Source organism: Anopheles funestus, assembly GCF_943734845.2.
Source record: "Anopheles funestus chromosome X unlocalized genomic scaffold, idAnoFuneDA-416_04 X_unloc_58, whole genome shotgun sequence".
Classification (NCBI taxonomy): domain Eukaryota; kingdom Metazoa; phylum Arthropoda; class Insecta; order Diptera; family Culicidae; genus Anopheles; species Anopheles funestus.
Window position 1 is genome coordinate 112501 of NW_026045185.1, and position 20000 is coordinate 132500.

At 48.1% G+C, this 20000-nt stretch overlaps 1 non-coding gene and 1 pseudogene across 1 annotated transcript; both read left to right on the forward strand.

The window, feature by feature from the left end:
• The first annotated feature begins 18911 nt into the window (after positions 1 to 18911).
• LOC125773860 (5.8S ribosomal RNA) lies at positions 18912 to 19069 on the forward strand. The gene has a single exon (XR_007420421.1). It is a non-coding gene; the product is annotated as a 5.8S ribosomal RNA (ribosomal RNA).
• A 709-nt stretch (positions 19070 to 19778) lies between these two features.
• LOC125773853 (large subunit ribosomal RNA) overlaps positions 19779 to 20000 on the forward strand; it is a 6771-nt pseudogene continuing 6549 nt past the window's right edge.

A 20000-nucleotide genomic window follows, 5' to 3' on the forward strand; every position in this document is an offset into this window, starting at 1 on the left:
GCCAGGAGATACTCATAGGGCGATTTACTAGAGTGGGGAACTTGAGAATTTTTGTGTCCGAGACTTTGGGCAACTTCGCGGCCGCCCCCTTAAAGTAAAAGATTTTCTCTGGGTGCCTAAAATTCGCAATTCCCGCAAAGTCGGGAAGACGTTAAAGTTTTTGCCCAAAAAATGGCCATCGATTTAAGGTGATTTTCCAATAAGAAAATGCTTCCTATTTTGAATTTTTTCGAATATTTCCTAAACTAAGCGTCGGAGCACATGGCCGTGGAGGAACTTTTGGTAGCTTTTGGAAAGGGCTATCGGATGAAATAATAAGAAAGGCCATCAGAGCGATATTGGATTAATGCGGGCTCATAAACGCACCTGAGAAGTGAAAATTGGTACCTTGCACGCAGGATGCAAGAAATGCTTGAGTGTTAACCATCATCGGTACCAAGTACCTAGGTTATATCGAGTGCGTAGATGGAAGTCGGTACCAAAGGGAAACCTTCCTAGGCTAGGTGCACGCAAGTGAGTATGGATCGATCAGTAGAAAGATGGGAAGCCATAGGAAACCTTCCTAGGCTAGGTGCACGCAAGTGAGTATGGATCGATCAGTAGAAAGATGGGAAGCCATAGGAAACCTTCCTAGGCTAGGTGCACGCAAGTGAGTATGGATCGATCAGTAGAAAGATGGGAAGCCCAAGGAAACCTTCCTAGGCTAGGTGCACGCAAGTGAGTATGGATCGATCAGTAGAAAGATGGGAAGCCATAGGAAACCTTCCTAGGCTAGGTGCACGCAAGTGAGTATGGATCGATCAGTAGAAAGATGGGAAGCCATAGGAAACCTTCCTAGGCTAGGTGCACGCAAGTGAGTATGGATCGATCAGTAGAAAGATGGGAAGCCCAAGGAAACCTTCCTAGGCTAGGTGCACGCAAGTGAGTATGGATCGATCAGTAGAAAGATGGGAAGCCATAGGAAACCTTCCTAGGCTAGGTGCACGCAAGTGAGTATGGATCGATCAGTAGAAAGATGGGAAGCCATAGGAAACCTTCCTAGGCTAGGTGCACGCAAGTGAGTATGGATCGATCAGTAGAAAGATGGGAAGCCATAGGAAACCTTCCTAGGCTAGGTGCACGCAAGTGAGTATGGATCGATCAGTAGAAAGATGGGAAGCCATAGGAAACCTTCCTAGGCTAGGTGCACGCAAGTGAGTATGGATCGATCAGTAGAAAGATGGGAAGCCATAGGAAACCTTCCTAGGCTAGGTGCACGCAAGTGAGTATGGATCGATCAGTAGAAAGATGGGAAGCCATAGGAAACCTTCCTAGGCTAGGTGCACGCAAGTGAGTATGGATCGATCAGTAGAAAGATGGGAAGCCCAAGGAAACCTTCCTAGGCTAGGTGCACGCAAGTGAGTATGGATCGATCAGTAGAAAGTGGGAAGCCCAGTACCAAATGCCCTAGTGAAGACCGTAAACGAATATCATGAACCGATAAGGAGCACCAAATGCCCTAGTGAAGACCGTAAACGAATATCATGAACCGATAAGGAGCACCAAATGCCCTAGTGAAGACCGTAAACGAATATCATGAACCGAGAAGTAGCAACGAATGCCTGAAAAAGTACCAAGTCCACGGTATAGAGTAACGAGAGTTAACCGCCGTGATGTATGCAATGAGGGCAGCCATTGCATGGGTTCTGGACTTGGTTCGCGAATAACTTTTTTGCTAGACATCGGACAAAGTTGACGTGGAAGAACGAAATGTAGCATTTGGTGCCACCTATCCAAAACTTTTTCAAGATTGAAGATCCGATCGATACAGCCTGAGTTATAGGCAAAAGTTGGTGCAAAATTGAGCATTTTTAATGGTGAAAAATCGGTACTCCTCGAATAGCTCCTGTTGGAAGCATCGGACCACATGGTCGTGGAGGAACATATTGTAGCGTGCGGTGTCAAGTATCGACACCCAAAACCGCATGTCCGATGGACGGAAAATGACCAAGTTATAGTGAAAACTTGGTTGCACCAAATTCCCGAAGAAGTGCAACGAGAAGGTGAATGCGATGGTTGTTCGTCGAATAGCTCCGGCCACAGACATGGTAGCGATTAGTGGTGCATGGAAGAAATCTAGCCACAAGTGCCATCTACCCATGGCCAGAAGAAAGTGTGGCCATATCTTGGATACCGGCGGAGCTATGGGGCAAATATGGGCCAAAAATGGTGCAAGTTGGACCAAAAATCCGACCAAGTGCGCGAGGCGCTTTCGTGAATAGCTCCGGCCAGAGACATGGTAGCGATTAGTGGTGCATGGAAGAAATCTAGCCACAAGTGCCATCTACCCATGGCCAGAAGAAAGTGTGGCCATATCTTGGATACCGGCGGAGCTATGGGGCAAATATGGGCCAAAAATGGTGCAAGTTGGACCAAAAATCCGACCAAGTGCGCGAGGCGCTTTCGTGAATAGCTCCGGCCACAGACATGGTAGCGATTAGTGGTGCATGGAAGAAATCTAGCCACAAGTGCCATCTACCCATGGCCAGAAGAAAGTGTGGCCATATCTTGGATACCGGCGGAGCTATGGGGCAAATATGGGCCAAAAATGGTGCAAGTTGGACCAAAAATCCGACCAAGTGCGCGAGGCGCTTTCGTGAATAGCTCCGGCCAGAGACATGGTAGCGATTAGTAGTGCATGGAAGAAATCTAGCCACAAGTGCCATCTACCCATGGCCAGAAGAAAGTGTGGCCATATCTTGGATACCGGCGGAGCTATGGGGCAAATACGGGCCAACAATGGTGCCAGGTGGACCAAAAATCCGACCAAGTGCGCGAGGCGCTTTCGTGAATAGCTCCGGCCACAGACATGGTAGCGATTAGTGGTGCATGGAAGAAATCTAGCCACAAGTGCCATCTACCCATGGCCAGAAGAAAGTGTGGCCATATCTTGGATACCGGCGGAGCTATGGGGCAAATACGGGCCAACAATGGTGCCAGGTGGACCAAAAATCCGACCAAGTGCGCGAGGCGCTTTCGTGAATAGCTCCGGCCACAGACATGGTAGCGATTAGTGGTGCATGGAAGAAATCTAGCCACAAGTGCCATCTACCCATGGCCAGAAGAAAGTGTGGCCATATCTTGGATGCCGGCGGAGCTATGGGGCAAATATGGGCCAAAAATGGTGCAAGTTGGACCAAAAATCCGACCAAGTGCGCGAGGCGCTTTCGTGAATAGCTCCGGCCACAGACATGGTAGCGATTAGTGGTGCATGGAAGAAATCTAGCCACAAGTGCCATCTACCCATGGCCAGAAGAAAGTGTGGCCATATCTTGGATACCGGCGGAGCTATGGGGCAAATATGGGCCAAAAATGGTGCAAGTTGGACCAAAAATCCGGCCAAGTGCGCGAGGCGCTTTCGTGAATAGCTCGGGCCACAGACATGGTAGCGATTAGTGGTGCATGGAAGAAATCTAGCCACAAGTGCCATCTACCCATGGCCAGAAGAAAGTGTGGCCATATCTTGGATACCGGCGGAGCTATGGGGCAAATATGGGCCAAAAATGGTGCAAGTTGGACCAAAAATCCGAAAAAGTACCTAGGTAAATGCGATGGTTGTTCGTCGAATAGCTCCGGCCACAGACATGGTAGCGATTAGTGGTGCATGGAAGAAATCTAGCCACAAGTGCCATCTACCCATGGCCAGAAGAAAGTGTGGCCATATCTTGGATACCGGCGGAGCTATGGGGCAAATATGGGCCAAAAATGGTGCAAGTTGGACCAAAAATCCGAAAAAGTACCTAGGTAAATGCGCAGGTTGTTCGTCGAATAGCTCCGGCCACAGACATGGTAGCGATTAGTGGTGCATGGAAGAAATCTAGCCACAAGTGCCATCTACCCATGGCCAGAAGAAAGTGTGGCCATATCTTGGATACCGGCGGAGCTATGGGGCAAATATGGGCCAAAAATGGTGCAAGTTGGACCAAAAATCCGACCAAGTGCGCGAGGCGCTTTCGTGAATAGCTCCGGCCACAGACATGGTAGCGATTAGTGGTGCATGGAAGAAATCTAGCCACAAGTGCCATCTACCCATGGCCAGAAGAAAGTGTGGCCATATCTTGGATACCGGCGGAGCTATGGGGCAAATATGGGCCAAAAATGGTGCAAGTTGGACCAAAAATCCGACCAAGTGCGCGAGGCGCTTTCGTGAATAGCTCCGGCCACAGACATGGTAGCGATTAGTGGTGCATGGAAGAAATCTAGCCACAAGTGCCATCTACCCATGGCCAGAAGAAAGTGTGGCCATATCTTGGATACCGGCGGAGCTATGGGGCAAATATGGGCCAAAAATGGTGCAAGTTGGACCAAAAATCCGAAAAAGTACCTAGGTAAATGCGATGGTTGTTCGTCGAATAGCTCCGGCCACAGACATGGTAGCGATTAGTGGTGCATGGAAGAAATCTAGCCACAAGTGCCATCTACCCATGGCCAGAAGAAAGTGTGGCCATATCTTGGATACCGGCGGAGCTATGGGGCAAATATGGGCCAAAAATGGTGCAAGTTGGACCAAAAATCCGACCAAGTGCGCGAGGCGCTTTCGTGAATAGCTCCGGCCACAGACATGGTAGCGATTAGTGGTGCATGGAAGAAATCTAGCCACAAGTGCCATCTACCCATGGCCAGAAGAAAGTGTGGCCATATCTTGGATACCGGCGGAGCTATGGGGCAAATATGGGCCAAAAATGGTGCAAGTTGGACCAAAAATCCGACCAAGTGCGCGAGGCGCTTTCGTGAATAGCTCCGGCCACAGACATGGTAGCGATTAGTGGTGCATGGAAGAAATCTAGCCACAAGTGCCATCTACCCATGGCCAGAAGAAAGTGTGGCCATATCTTGGATACCGGCGGAGCTATGGGGCAAATATGGGCCAAAAATGGTGCAAGTTGGACCAAAAATCCGACCAAGTGCGCGAGGCGCTTTCGTGAATAGCTCCGGCCACAGACATGGTAGCGATTAGTGGTGCATGGAAGAAATCTAGCCACAAGTGCCATCTACCCATGGCCAGAAGAAAGTGTGGCCATATCTTGGATACCGGCGGAGCTATGGGGCAAATATGGGCCAAAAATGGTGCAAGTTGGACCAAAAATCCGAAAAAGTACCTAGGTAAATGCGATGGTTGTTCGTCGAATAGCTCCGGCCACAGACATGGTAGCGATTAGTGGTGCATGGAAGAAATCTAGCCACAAGTGCCATCTACCCATGGCCAGAAGAAAGTGTGGCCATATCTTGGATACCGGCGGAGCTATGGGGCAAATATGGGCCAAAAATGGTGCAAGTTGGACCAAAAATCCGACCAAGTGCGCGAGGCGCTTTCGTGAATAGCTCCGGCCACAGACATGGTAGCGATTAGTGGTGCATGGAAGAAATCTAGCCACAAGTGCCATCTACCCATGGCCAGAAGAAAGTGTGGCCATATCTTGGATACCGGCGGAGCTATGGGGCAAATATGGGCCAAAAATGGTGCAAGTTGGACCAAAAATCTGAAAAAGTACCTAGGTAAATGCGATGGTTGTTCGTCGAATAGCTCCGGCCACAGACATGGTAGCGATTAGTGGTGCATGGAAGAAATCTAGCCACAAGTGCCATCTAGCCATGGCCAGAAGAAAGTGTGGCCATATCTTGGATACCGGCGGAGCTATGGGGCAAATATGGGCCAAAAATGGTGCAAGTTGGACCAAAAATCCGACCAAGTGCGCGAGGCGCTTTCGTGAATAGCTCCGGCCACAGACATGGTAGCGATTAGTGGTGCATGGAAGAAATCTAGCCACAAGTGCCATCTACCCATGGCCAGAAGAAAGTGTGGCCATATCTTGGATACCGGCGGAGCTATGGGGCAAATATGGGCCAAAAATGGTGCAAGTTGGACCAAAAATCCGGCCAAGTGCGCGAGGCGCTTTCGTGAATAGCTCGGGCCACAGACATGGTAGCGATTAGTGGTGCATGGAAGAAATCTAGCCACAAGTGCCATCTACCCATGGCCAGAAGAAAGTGTGGCCATATCTTGGATACCGGCGGAGCTATGGGGCAAATATGGGCCAAAAATGGTGCAAGTTGGACCAAAAATCCGAAAAAGTACCTAGGTAAATGCGATGGTTGTTCGTCGAATAGCTCCGGCCACAGACATGGTAGCGATTAGTGGTGCATGGAAGAAATCTAGCCACAAGTGCCATCTACCCATGGCCAGAAGAAAGTGTGGCCATATCTTGGATACCGGCGGAGCTATGGGGCAAATATGGGCCAAAAATGGTGCAAGTTGGACCAAAAATCCGAAAAAGTACCTAGGTAAATGCGCAGGTTGTTCGTCGAATAGCTCCGGCCACAGACATGGTAGCGATTAGTGGTGCATGGAAGAAATCTAGCCACAAGTGCCATCTACCCATGGCCAGAAGAAAGTGTGGCCATATCTTGGATACCGGCGGAGCTATGGGGCAAATATGGGCCAAAAATGGTGCAAGTTGGACCAAAAATCCGACCAAGTGCGCGAGGCGCTTTCGTGAATAGCTCCGGCCACAGACATGGTAGCGATTAGTGGTGCATGGAAGAAATCTAGCCACAAGTGCCATCTACCCATGGCCAGAAGAAAGTGTGGCCATATCTTGGATACCGGCGGAGCTATGGGGCAAATATGGGCCAAAAATGGTGCAAGTTGGACCAAAAATCTGAAAAAGTACCTAGGTAAATGCGATGGTTGTTCGTCGAATAGCTCCGGCCACAGACATGGTAGCGATTAGTGGTGCATGGAAGAAATCTAGCCACAAGTGCCATCTAGCCATGGCCAGAAGAAAGTGTGGCCATATCTTGGATACCGGCGGAGCTATGGGGCAAATATGGGCCAAAAATGGTGCAAGTTGGACCAAAAATCCGACCAAGTGCGCGAGGCGCTTTCGTGAATAGCTCCGGCCACAGACATGGTAGCGATTAGTGGTGCATGGAAGAAATCTAGCCACAAGTGCCATCTACCCATGGCCAGAAGAAAGTGTGGCCATATCTTGGATACCGGCGGAGCTATGGGGCAAATATGGGCCAAAAATGGTGCAAGTTGGACCAAAAATCCGGCCAAGTGCGCGAGGCGCTTTCGTGAATAGCTCGGGCCACAGACATGGTAGCGATTAGTGGTGCATGGAAGAAATCTAGCCACAAGTGCCATCTAGCCATGGCCAGAAGAAAGTGTGGCCATATCTTGGATACCGGCGGAGCTATGGGGCAAATATGGGCCAAAAATGGTGCAAGTTGGACCAAAAATCCGACCAAGTGCGCGAGGCGCTTTCGTGAATAGCTCCGGCCACAGACATGGTAGCGATTAGTGGTGCATGGAAGAAATCTAGCCACAAGTGCCATCTACCCATGGCCAGAAGAAAGTGTGGCCATATCTTGGATACCGGCGGAGCTATGGGGCAAATATGGGCCAAAAATGGTGCAAGTTGGACCAAAAATCCGGCCAAGTGCGCGAGGCGCTTTCGTGAATAGCTCGGGCCACAGACATGGTAGCGATTAGTGGTGCATGGAAGAAATCTAGCCACAAGTGCCATCTACCCATGGCCAGAAGAAAGTGTGGCCATATCTTGGATACCGGCGGAGCTATGGGGCAAATATGGGCCAAAAATGGTGCAAGTTGGACCAAAAATCCGACCAAGTGCGCGAGGCGCTTTCGTGAATAGCTCCGGCCACAGACATGGTAGCGATTAGTGGTGCATGGAAGAAATCTAGCCACAAGTGCCATCTACCCATGGCCAGAAGAAAGTGTGGCCATATCTTGGATACCGGCGGAGCTATGGGGCAAATATGGGCCAAAAATGGTGCAAGTTGGACCAAAAATCCGAAAAAGTACCTAGGTAAATGCGCTGGTTGTTCGTCGAATAGCTCCGGCCACAGACATGGTAGCGATTAGTGGTGCATGGAAGAAATCTAGCCACAAGTGCCATCTACCCATGGCCAGAAGAAAGTGTGGCCATATCTTGGATACCGGCGGAGCTATGGGGCAAATATGGGCCAAAAATGGTGCAAGTTGGACCAAAAATCCGACCAAGTGCGCGAGGCGCTTTCGTGAATAGCTCCGGCCACAGACATGGTAGCGATTAGTGGTGCATGGAAGAAATCTAGCCACAAGTGCCATCTAGCCATGGCCAGAAGAAAGTGTGGCCATATCTTGGATACCGGCGGAGCTATGGGGCAAATATGGGCCAAAAATGGTGCAAGTTGGACCAAAAATCCGACCAAGTGCGCGAGGCGCTTTCGTGAATAGCTCCGGCCACAGACATGGTAGCGATTAGTGGTGCATGGAAGAAATCTAGCCACAAGTGCCATCTACCCATGGCCAGAAGAAAGTGTGGCCATATCTTGGATACCGGCGGAGCTATGGGGCAAATATGGGCCAAAAATGGTGCAAGTTGGACCAAAAATCCGGCCAAGTGCGCGAGGCGCTTTCGTGAATAGCTCGGGCCACAGACATGGTAGCGATTAGTGGTGCATGGAAGAAATCTAGCCACAAGTGCCATCTACCCATGGCCAGAAGAAAGTGTGGCCATATCTTGGATACCGGCGGAGCTATGGGGCAAATATGGGCCAAAAATGGTGCAAGTTGGACCAAAAATCCGAAAAAGTACCTAGGTAAATGCGATGGTTGTTCGTCGAATAGCTCCGGCCACAGACATGGTAGCGATTAGTGGTGCATGGAAGAAATCTAGCCACAAGTGCCATCTACCCATGGCCAGAAGAAAGTGTGGCCATATCTTGGATACCGGCGGAGCTATGGGGCAAATATGGGCCAAAAATGGTGCAAGTTGGACCAAAAATCCGAAAAAGTACCTAGGTAAATGCGCTGGTTGTTCGTCGAATAGCTCCGGCCACAGACATGGTAGCGATTAGTGGTGCATGGAAGAAATCTAGCCACAAGTGCCATCTACCCATGGCCAGAAGAAAGTGTGGCCATATCTTGGATACCGGCGGAGCTATGGGGCAAATATGGGCCAAAAATCCGAAAAAGTACCTAGGTAAATGCGATGGTTGTTCGTCGAATAGCTCCGGCCACAGACATGGTAGCGATTAGTGGTGCATGGAAGAAATCTAGCCACAAGTGCCATCTACCCATGGCCAGAAGAAAGTGTGGCGCTATCTTGGATACCGGCGGAGCTATGGGGCAAATATGGGCCAAAAATGGTGAAGTTGGACCAAAAATCCGACCAAGTGCGCGAGGCGCTTTCGTGAATAGCTCCGGCCACAGACATGGTAGCGATTAGTGGTGCATGGAAGAAATCTAGCCACAAGTGCCATCTACCCATGGCCAGAAGAAAGTGTGGCCATATCTTGGATACCGGCGGAGCTATGGGGCAAATATGGGCCAAAAATGGGTAAAATTGTACGGTCCAAAGCCAAGGGTAAATTTTTTTATTCCTCTAATAACTTCTAGCACAGACATTGAATCGGTTGGTGATGTATGGATGAAATGTAGCAAACAGTGGGAACTACCCATAAAATCTTAAAGATTGACGATCCAATGTATAGAACCGGAGTAATGTGCGATACTTGGTGAAAAATCGAGTGAAAAATTAGCTATAAACTGTTTTTGGCCCATAACTCGAATACTAGACATCGGAAGGGGGGGTCGTAGAACGATTTTTTGTTGCCCTATCGATTCCCTATCGAACGAGCAAAAGTTGTTTTTTTGACCAAAAAGGACCCCTACTCTAGTAAAATTGGCCTGATTTTACTAGTCCCCGGTACCCGTACAGGCAAAATGAGCAAAATGCTCAAGTATGAATGGTTTTTGGCTAATAACTCGAATACTAGACGTCGCAGGGGGGTGTCGTGGAACAATTTTTGGTAGCCCTTGAAATTATCTATCGAATGACATATACTTGATTTTTGGCCAAAAAGTTCCCTAGACTAGTAAAAATCGCATCATTTTACTAGAGTCGGGTACCCTGGACGAAAAACCGCTATAATTGCGGTTTTTGGCTAATAACTCGAATACTAGACGTCGCAGAGGGGTGTCGTGGAACAATTTTTGGTAGCCCTTGAAATTATCTATCGAATGACATATACTTGATTTTTGGCCAAAAAGTTCCCTAGACTAGTAAAAATCGCATCATTTTACTAGAGTCGGGTACCCTGGACGAAAAACCGCTATAATTGCGGTTTTTGGCTAATAACTCGAATACTAGACGTCGCAGGGGGGTGTCGTGGAACAATTTTTGGTAGCCCTTGAAATTATCTATCGAATGACATATACTTGATTTTTGGCCAAAAAGTTCCCTAGACTAGTAAAAATCGCATCATTTTACTAGAGTCGGGTACCCTGGACGAAAAACCGCTTAAGTTGCGGTTTTTGGCTAATAACTCGAATACTAGACGTCGCAGGGGGGTGTCGTGGAACAATTTTTGGTAGCCCTTGAAATTATCTATCGAATGACATATACTTGATTTTTGGCCAAAAAGTTCCCTAGACTAGTAAAAATCGCATCATTTTACTAGAGTCGGGTACCCTGGACGAAAAACCGCTTAAGTTGCGGTTTTTGGCTAATAACTCGAATACTAGACGTCGCAGGGGGGTGTCGTGGAACAATTTTTGGTAGCCCTTGAAATTATCTATCGAATGACATATACTTGATTTTTTGACCAAAAAGTTCCTAGACTAGTAAAAATCGCATCATTTTACTAGAGTCGGGTACCCTGTACGAAAAACCGCTATAGTTGCGGTTTTTGGCCAATAACTCGAATACTAGACGTCGGAGGGGGGTGCCGTAGAACAATTTTTTGTAGCCCTTGAAATTACCTTTCGAATGATATATAGTGGTTTTTTGGTCAAACAGTGACCCCGAGACTAGTAACCCTCCATACACAAAACCGCCTAAAAAGTTTTGGTTTTGCAAAATTTTGAAAAGTGCGTCAAAAAATTTTTTTCAAAAAGTACCAAATCGTGATCAGAACTCACTATAGACCATAAAAAGTGAAATCCGATGGTCATTTGCAACACTTGGTCAATCGAGAAAAATTTCACTTTTTTACTAGAGTCGGGTACCCTGAACGAAAAATCGCTCAAGTGATGGTTTTTGGCCAATAACTCGAATACTAGACGTCGGAGGGGGGTGCCGTAGAACAATTTTTTGTAGCCCTTGAAATTACCTTTCGAATGATATATAGTGGTTTTTTGGTCAAACAGTGACCCCGAGACTAGTAACCCTCCATACACAAAACCGCCTACAAAAACTTTGTTTTGAAAAATTTTGAAAAGTTCAAAAAAATTTTTTTTTCAAAAACTACTAAAACGTGATAAGAACTTACTATAGACCATGAAAAGTGATATCCGATGATAATTTGCAAAAGTTGGTAACTAGTAAAAAATTTCACTTTTTTACTAGAGTCGGTGCAACGAGAAAAAAAAAGTCCGTGATGGAGAAAAATGGCACGTTTTCCACGCCTGTACGCTTTCGTTTTCTATATAGGGGGTAGGTGAGCCAGAAGCATGAATTTGACTGAGTACGTATCTTTATGAATTGGGCCCTTCTAAATCGATTGAGACTACCCCCAGGACGATCGGACGACTGCTTCTGGCTCAAAATGTGGTTTTTAGATTTTGATCGTCAATTATGAGAGAAAAAATCGATTAGAAGTAAAGATACGAAATGCTTGGTCTAAGTTGGGAAACGACTTCGGATATTTGTTGGACGTTGTCGTAGAAGGTCCGAGGACCAAGGAAAAGTGATTTCCAAGTGGATTTATGCACTATTAGTCGATGGTAAGATGTGAAATTAGTAGAACTTACCATACAGTTTGCGAAGTTGAAGCAATCGGTTGGTGAATATGGTACTGTCTGTCCAATTTGGTGGTTCGGAATGAGTGAAACGATGTTGATGATGGATAGACGTTCCGATTGCCCCCGATCGGGGAACATATAGTGGTCTTTAAGGTCCAAGTACCTATGTTTTGGTAAGCAGAACTGAGAGTTAAAGGATGAAAGTCGGCCATTCCTAATATCATCCTATCGGTGGTTCGCGAGTTGTTTGAGGACCGGAGCAGCTCGCGATGAAACGGTCCTAGGGTATTGGTTATCCATCCAAGGAAGAGTAAATGCGATCCTAGATGTGTGTCGTTGGCCGTTCTACCGGTATCGCCTATCGATGAGATATCGACGGGCATGCCTTACTCGAAAGTTGAATTCTAGGATCGATGGTCAAACAGACCTATGAGCGATAAACCAAACTGAACACGTATTGATGTCGGCTTTTCCTATCATTTGATGCCGCAGGTTGTTTAGGGACCGGAGCAACTTGCGGCCGAGACGGTCCCCGGGGGTTTCTTTCTCCAAGGAGTGGAAACTATTAAGCAAGAGTTGTAGCAAGATACGATCCTCTGATGTGTCGTTGGCCGTTCATGCGGTATCGCCTGTCGATGAGATATCGATGGGCATGCCTTACTCTACCGACCTTCTAATTGAGAGTATTAATCAGGGATCGATGGTCAAACAAGACCAATGAGCGATAAACCAAACTGAACACGTATTGATGTCGGCTTTTCCTATCATTTGATGCCGCAGGTTGTTTAGGGACCGGAGCAGCTTGCGGCCGAGACGGTCCCCGGGGGTTTCTTTCTCCAAGGAGAAGAAACGATTAAGCAAAAGTTGTAGCAAGATACGATCCTCTGATGTGTCGTTGGCCGTTCAAGCGGTATCGCCTGTCGATGAGATATCGATGGGCATGCCTTACTCTCCCGACTGGATTACTGAGAGTTTAATCAGGGATCGATGGTCAAACAGACCAATGAGCGATAAACCAAACTGAACACGTATTGATGTCGGCATTTCCTATCATTTGTCGCAGGTTGTTTAGGGACCGGAGCAGCTTGCGACCGAGACGGTCCCCGGGGGTTTCTTTCTCTAAGGAGTGGAAACGATTAAGCAAAAGTCGTAGCAATAATCGATCACCTGATGTGTCGTTGGCCGTTCTTGCGGTATCGCCTGTCGATGAGATATCGATGGGCATGCCTTACTCTCCTGACTGTTTAATTGAGAGTTATAATCAGGGATCGATGGTCAAAAAGACCTATGAGCGATAAACCAAACTGAACACGTGTTGATGTCGGCATTTCCTATCATTTGTCGCAGGTTGTTTAGGGACCGGAGCAGCTTGCGACCGAGACGGTCCCTTCCCGAAAGATGGTGAACCGAGTCGTCTGGCGTAAAAACCGGACGACTCGAAAGGGCTTGACCCTTTCAAGTGAGCGATAATCACATTCTACGCTCAGTTCGACAGCTACAAGGCAATCACTCGCTATGTTCAGAGCTAATACATGCAACATGCCGGCATTGTTTCCACCGACGCATGGATTCAAGACTGGTGCACTTATTAGTTAAACCGTTCGCCTCCGGGTGTTTCGAGTTCAAGTCTGGATGAGGATTGATCTTGCTGGTAATAGCTTGAGCCCCTGAATAAGGGGTCGAAGCGTACATCTTGAGACCATGTACAACATATTACCAAATCGGCACCATGGGTTCGGGTGCAAGTGATGTAACCGTGAAAGATGTTGAGCAGCCCAACATCGGTTTACACACGCATAATAGGAAGGCAGCGCTGTCGACTGGTCAGTCGTGTAAGAAGTGTGCATTATCGATCACAAATATATTGGTGATCTGTAGGTTGCGCATACACCATGCCCGGTGTAAAGTGCCGTGGTCCCCCCCGGGGGGCTGCATCAAACCGTTCGCCACGCGAACTACCTAATGGAACGAACTCGATGCATTTAATAAGAAGAAGAGATGATAATGAAACACGGTCGATTAAAGAGTTGAAAACGTTGAAATACCTATAAGCAAGTCTTAAGTTGGTGGTGACCGTTACGCCCCAACAAATTGGTGCCTTACCCTACACCAAAGAGCCATTCAACATGGTTCAAGTGAGCGATAATCACGCTCTACGCTCAGTATGACAGCTGCAAGGCAATCACTCGCTAAGTTCAGAGCTAATACATGCAACACGCCGGCATTGTTTCCACCGACGCATGGATTCAAGACTGGTGCACTTATTAGTTAAACCGTTCGCCTGCGGGTGTTTCGAGTTCAAGTCTGGATGAGGATTGTTCTTGCTGGTAATAGCTTGAGCCCCTGAATAAGGGGCCGAAGCGTACATCTTGAGAGTAAATGTACAACATATTACCAAATCGGCACCGTGGGTTCTGGTGCAAGTGATGTAACCATGAAAGATGTTGAGCAGCCCAACATCGGTTTACACACGCATAAGGGGTTTATTGTTATCTGTAGGTTGCGCATACACCATACCCGGTGTAAAGTGCCGTGGTCCCCCAGGGGGCTGCATCAAAACGTTCGCCATGCGAACTACCCAATGGAACGAACTCGATGTATTGAAAGAGATGAACAATTAATAGCGAGAATAGGGGCCCGGAAGCAATTCCGCGGCCCTACGGTCGATTCAAGAGTTGAAACGTTGTACAATCGTGGATAGCACCTAGTGCTAATATGGTGAGAGATAATGTGTGAGGAAATTTAGTTTCCTAAAGTTTAGTTAGTGGTTTCCGTTGTGCCCTAACAAACTTAAAGTTGGTGGTGACCGTTACACCCCAACAAATTGGTGCCTTACCCAACACCAAAGAGCCATTCCATATGGTTCTAGAGAGAGAGAGTTGTGTGGAAATTTATTTCCCACTAAGCGAGTGTGTGTCTGTAGTGGAACGAATTCTGGTTGATCCTACCAGTAATATACGCTTGTCTCAAAGGTTAAGCCATGCATGTCTAAGTACAAACATAAATGAATGTGAAACCGCATAAGGCTCAGTATAACAGCTATAATTCACAAGATCATCCTACCACTAGTTACTTGGATAACTGTGGAAAATCCAGAGCTAATACATGCAACATGCCGGGACTGTTGCCCTCGCGGGTAGCTGAACTGGTGCACTTATTAGTTAAACCAATCGCCTCCGGGCGGCTTGAGTTGAAGTCTGGATAAGGACGCAGATCGTATGGTCGCTTGTCGACTGACGACAGATCTTTCAAATGTCTGCCCTATCAACTATTGATGGTAGTGTAGAGGACTACCATGGTTGCGACGGGTAACGGGGAATCAGGGTTCGATTCCGGAGAGGGAGCCTGAGAAATGGCTACCACATCCAAGGAAGGCAGCAGGCGCGTAAATTACCCAATCCCAGTACGGGGAGGTAGTGACGAGAAATAACAATATGGACCTCTCTAACGATGGTCCATAATTGGAATGAGTTGAGTATAAATCCTTCAACAAGGATCAAGTGGAGGGCAAGTCTGGTGCCAGCAGCCGCGGTAATTCCAGCTCCACTAGCGTATATTAAAGTTGTTGCGGTTAAAACGTTCGAAGTTGATTGCCCGTCCAGACACGTGACCGCCACGGGCGCCCGGTTACACGCCGGGGCCGTTCGTGCGCGCGCTCACGGCTGCGACTCACAATGGTGTACTTGGGCGTTACTCTGTGAACGAGTACCGTGCTACCGGTTAACTCCGGCACGGGCTCCTCATGGTGCTCAAGATACTCACATTTACCTTGAACAAATTAGAGTGCTCAAAGCAGGCTAAGACAAAGCGTCCGGCCCCCCCGTGGGGTTGGCGTTGGCCGAGAATAATCTTGCATGGAATAATGGAATATGACCTCGGTTTATACGATTTCGTTGGTTTGTCAGAAACCTAGAGGTAATGATTAACAGAAGTAGTTGGGGGCATTGGTATTACGGCGCGAGAGGTGAAATTCGTAGACCGTCGTAGGACCAACTGAAGCGAAAGCGTTTGCCATGGATGCTTTCTTTAATCAAGAACGAAAGTTAGAGGATCGAAGGCGATTAGATACCGCCCTAGTTCTAACCGTAAACGATGCCAATTAGCAATTGGGAGACGCTACCCCTATTCGGTGCTCTCAGTCGCTTCCGGGAAACCAAAATCGGGTTCCGGGGGAAGTATGGTTGCAAAGTTGAAACTTAAAGGAATTGACGGAAGGGCACCACAAGAAGTGGAGCTTGCGGCTTAATTTGACTCAACACGGGAAAATTTACCAGGTCCAAACTTATCGAGGTAAGACAGATTGATAGCTCTTTCTCAAATTTAAGGGTAGTGGTGCATGGCCGTTCTTAGTTCGTGGAATGATTTGTCTGGTTAATTCCGATAACGAACGTGACTCAAACATGCTAACTAGAACGCTGTCAGCAGTGCGCCTCCGGGAGCACCTGACGTTACAGCCGGGCGGCGCCTTCACGGGCGGTCGTCGGCTACGTTTGCCCTGCTTAGCGGGACAACTTGTGTTTAGCAAGCTGAGAATGAGCGATAACAGGTCCGTGATGCCCTTAGATGTTCTGGGCTGCACGCGTGCTACAATGTGGGTCGCAGCGTGTTCTCGCCAATAGGCGCCCCCATTCCGAGAGGAACGGGAAATCACTAAAATGCCCATCTAGTCGGGATTGGGGACTGCAACGGTCCCCATGAACCTGGAATTTCTAGTAAGCACTAGTCATTAGCTAGTGCTGATTACGTCCCTGCCCTTTGTACACACCGCCCGTCGCTACTACCGATGGATTATTTAGTGAGGTTTCTGGAGGCTTACCTTCCGCGGTTCCTTCGTGAGCTGCAGCTGGCATGGCTGAAGTTGACCGAACTTGATGATTTAGAGGAAGTAAAAGTCGTAACAAGGTTTCCGTAGGTGAACCTGCGGAAGGATCATTACTGATGATCGTCCGCGAGTGACCAACCATGGGCTGCCTTCGGTGTAGCTCGGTCGCTCGCTTGCTATGTGTCAGAATTTGTTGAAAGCCAACTCGTTCGTTGTACACTTTGATGGGTGACCATCACTGTGTCCCCGTGCCGAGCTAGATCTCCCCTAGCCGTAAGGCACTTGAACGCCCCTTCGACGACGAGTTGCATGTGTGTGGTATGTGTCAGAATCTGGTGAAGCTTTCTGCATGTGATGTGCCTTGTGTGGATCCGTGGCCATTGCATTGTGTCTGGTGCTTAGATACCCAGACACTTAGAACGCTTGCGCGGAAAGCAAACTCGATCGTTGTACACTTTGATGGGTGACCATCACTGTGTCTCCGTGCCGTGCTAGATCCCCCCTAGCCGTAAGGCACTTTGAACGCCCCTTCGACGACGAGTTACAAGAGTGTGGTATGTGTCAGAATCTGGTGAAGCTTTCTGCATGTGATGTGCCTTGTGTGGATCCGTGGCCATTGCATTGTGTCTGGTGTGTAGGTACCCAGACACTTAGAACGCTTGCGCGGAAAGCAAACTCGATCGTTGTACACTTTGATGGGCAACCATCACTGTGTCTCCGTGCCGTGCTAGATCTCCCCTAGCCGTAAGGCACTTTGAACGCCCCTTCGACGACGAGTTACAAGAGTGTGGTATGTGTCATAATCTGCTGAAGCTTTCTGCATGTGATGTGCCTTGTGTGGATCCGTGGCCATTGCATTGTGTCTGGTGTGTAGGTACCCAGACACTTAAGCAAACTCGATCGTTGTACACTGTGATGGGCGAGCATCACTGTGTCTCCGTGCCGTGTAAGAGCTCCCCTGGCCATCAGGCACTTGAAAGGTCCTTCGACGACGAGTTACAATAGTGGTGTGTTAGATACGTCAGGTGATGGTATCTACTGTTGTGCAATACGTATCCGGCCACGGCACGGAACGAACAGGAACTGTGGTGCAGACATACAAAGAGTTAAGCCTATTAGTCATTAACTCTAAGGACGGGGCCATGGGGCGGTACGCAAAGGATACGGATGAGCGAGTATGCAGGCCCAATACTCAATAGCTCGATCCGATCCAAGCACATGAGTTGACTGCGGCGCCAGGTTAACCAATGTGCTAGATTCTATTTGGCCAGTAGAATCTTGTGTCTTATGCGATTTGATACCAAGACACCAGAACGAAAGTTAGTTGAAGAGTTATTAAACTCTTATGAAGTATGGTTGTGCAATCACAACTTATGACTTTAACCTATAAAGTGGATATGGACTTGCAATTATAACATGGAATCTCTACACACCCCATGAGCTCGATCCAATCCACGCACACGAGTTGCCTGAGTAGCGACAGGTATACCGATGTGCAATACGTATCCGGCCACGGCACGGAACGAACGGGAACTGTGGTGCAGACATACAAAGAGTTAAGCCTACTAGTCATTAACTCTAAGGACGGGGCCATGGGGCGGTACGCAAAGGATACGGATGAGCGAGTATGCAGGCCCAATACTCAATAGCTCGATCCGATCCAAGCACATGAGTTGACTGCGGCGCCAGGTTAACCAATGTGCTAGATTCTATTTGGCCAGTAGAATCTTGTGTCTTACGCGATTTGATACCAAGACACCAGAACGAAAGTTAGTTGAAGAGTGATTAAACTCTTATGAAGAATGGTTGTGCAATCACAACTTATGACTTTAACCTATAAAGTGGATATGGACTATCAATTATAACATGGGGCACACACCATGTTCTCGATCCAATCCACGCACACGAGTTGCCTGAGTAGCGACAGGTATACCGATGTGCAATACGTATCCGGCCATAGGCACGGAACGAACAGGAACTGTGGTGCAGACATACAAGGGCCATGGGGCGGTACGCAAAGGATACGGATGAGCGAGTATGCAGGCCCAATACTCAATAGCTCGATCCGATCCAAGCACATGAGTTGACTGCGGCGTCAGGTTAACCGATGTGCTAAGAGAGTTGTTCCTGGGCCTTCAAAGTGACTTCAAAACTATCTTAGCGAATGGTGGCCATGGGCGTAGACATGAGCCACAAGTCACAAGGCCTGGGACTATTGGGTAATAAAGACAACTTAGTCAGAAAGTTAGTCTTTGGACGTACCACCGGGATTGTGTTACATTGGGAACCTTACTATAAAACCCTAGGCAGGGGATCACTCGGCTCATGGATCGATGAAGACCGCAGCTAAATGCGCGTCACAATGTGAACTGCAGGACACATGAACACCGATAAGTTGAACGCATATTGCGCGTCGGACGATTAAACCCGGCCGATGCACACATTCTTGAGTGCCTATCAATTCCTTGATATACAACAAACCAAACTTCAGGGTGGAGCGTGCCACAATAGAACACTATGGCGAGCAGCCCGTCTAGTGTCGTGGGGGAAACACGCTTCCACACTGTGCATAATGGCGTGCTCGGGACCTTTGTTGGGACCGCAGGGCGCTGAAAGTAAAGGGGTGAACCGCATAAATCGCACGCACGTAAACGCGCACACACACAAATAGAGTGAGACGTATCGTAGGATACCGCTAAGAGTACGTTGTGAAACATGGGGAAATTCAATCGAAAACCTCTTTGATGTCCAAGATTTCGTTGACCGTATCCGTCGTAATACTGGATCAACGTGCTTGGGGGAAAACGTCAAAGGGTTTTATAATAGTGGTGCATGATTAACCCATCGATGCCCGAGGGGAACATGTTGTCCAATACAATAGTGGTGCAGTTGGCTCGACATGCTCGGGGGGAGACATCGTGGGTCCAAGTCGACCAAGTCGACCGGGAGTTGTTGTTGAGAGATCGAATCAAAACGATGCCGAGCGGAACTCGTTGTCCTTATTGGAGTGATATTCGGACAACGTGCTCGGGGGGGCCATCGTTGATTCAAAAATGACCGTAAATTGCCCAATCCGTGTGTGTGTGTGTGTGAAGTGTTGTTGCGTATATATCGGTTCGCTATGCCCCGGGTTCGAAACGAATGGAATGTGACTGATTTTGTTGTAGGCCTCAAGTGATGTGAGACAACCCCCAGAATTTAAGCATATTAATAAGGGGAGGAGAAGAAACCAACCGGGATTCCCTGAGTAGCTGCGAGCGAAACGGGAGAAGCTCAGCACGTAGGGACGGTGTGTAACTGCACCTGTCCGATTCCGTGTACTGGAACGACCATTATCTACTATGCACGGTGCAAACAGTTCAAGTTCAACTTGAAGGTGGCTCATCT